This window comes from Piliocolobus tephrosceles, chromosome 8 (genome assembly GCF_002776525.5).
Source record: "Piliocolobus tephrosceles isolate RC106 chromosome 8, ASM277652v3, whole genome shotgun sequence".
Classification (NCBI taxonomy): Eukaryota; Metazoa; Chordata; class Mammalia; order Primates; family Cercopithecidae; genus Piliocolobus; species Piliocolobus tephrosceles.
Genome location: NC_045441.1, coordinates 43,624,886 through 43,626,290, shown reverse-complemented (window position 1 = coordinate 43,626,290; position 1,405 = coordinate 43,624,886). Strand labels below are relative to the sequence as shown.

Below are 1,405 nucleotides of genomic sequence, written 5' to 3'. Positions count from 1 at the left end.
CTCCCTTGGATTCCTTTGCTCTTATGAAGGTATTTTCACACATGAATAGTCGTTCAAATGGATGTTTCTGAGAAGGGACAGCTATGGAAAATCCTGTTCCACCATCTTGCTTGGGAGACTGACTGACCTTCTGAATATTTTTACTTACAGTAACGCTGTTTAAGGAGTAGATGATTTATCCAAATGTAGATGGAATGGGATTCATCCTATCAATCCCTCTCCCCTGAAATTGAAGGAAATAGCAATCAAGAGGCAAAAATTTTGCTAATCTGGTTCACCTTCTTTGTGTTATTGTATTCATTTCTGTTAGTCATGTAAACATAAAGTTTTAGTGCCTTAATGAAACATCTTAAGTTTTTCCCCCCTTTCATTTCTCCAGGGTCCACACATTCCACAGAGAGACACAATTTTGTGGGTACAGCTTGGCCTGGGTTTTAGTCATCTATAGTCATGACTTGTTATTGCTTATATTAAAAAATTCTGTGCAGTGGTGCTGGGAATGTCATGGATGAGGTGCCATTACTCACAGTAGGTGGGGACACAGGTGGTGGCACAGTACACAGTGCACAGCATGCCCTTAGCAGCAGCAGCAGCAGCAGCAGAGGAGGCTCCCCGCAGTCCCAGCCTCTGGGCCAATGCTGCCACCTTACCCCTTCTGCTCTTCCTCCCTTCGCTGGCACCATGGCTGATCAGCTGACCAAAGAGCAGATTGCTGAATTCAAGGAAGCTTATCTTATAAAGATGATAATCGCATCTTTATCTTATAAAGATGGTAATGGCACCATCACAGCAAAGGAACTTGGAACCATCATGAGAGCACTGGGTCAGAACTTAACAGAATCTGAATTGCAGGACATGATCAATGAAGTGGATGATGGTGGCAATGGCACCATTTAGTTCCCCGAATTTTTGACCACGATGGCTAGAAAAATGAAAGACACATATAGTAAAGAAGAAATCATGAGGTATTCCAAGTCTTTGACGATAGTGGCAATGATTACATCAGTGCAGCAGAACTGCATCATGTCATGACAAACTTAGAAGAAAAACTAATAGATGAAGAAGTAGTTAAAATGATCAGAGAAGCAGATATTGATGGAGACAGACAAGTTGACTATGAAAAATTAATACAGATTATGACTGCAAAAATGAAGACCTACTTCTAGCCCCTTTTCCCTGTTCTAGAAGAATCAAATGAAATATTTTACTTACCTCTTGCAAAAAAAGAAAAAAGTTTATAATTTTCTGTTTCTGTTTCTTTCTTTTATTTTATTTTTTTTAAGACAGAATCTTGCTCTGTCACCCAGGCTGGAGTGCAGTGGTGTGATCTTGACTCACTGCAACCTTTGCCTCCTGGGTTCAAGCGATTCTCATACCTCAGCCTCCCAATTAGCTGGGATTACAG

At 40.8% G+C, this 1,405-nt stretch overlaps 1 pseudogene; it reads left to right on the top strand.

Annotated features, from left to right (window-relative positions):
* The first annotated feature begins 681 nt into the window (after positions 1–681).
* Positions 682–1,166, top strand: LOC111555728 (annotated as a pseudogene).
* The last annotated feature ends 239 nt before the right edge of the window (positions 1,167–1,405 follow it).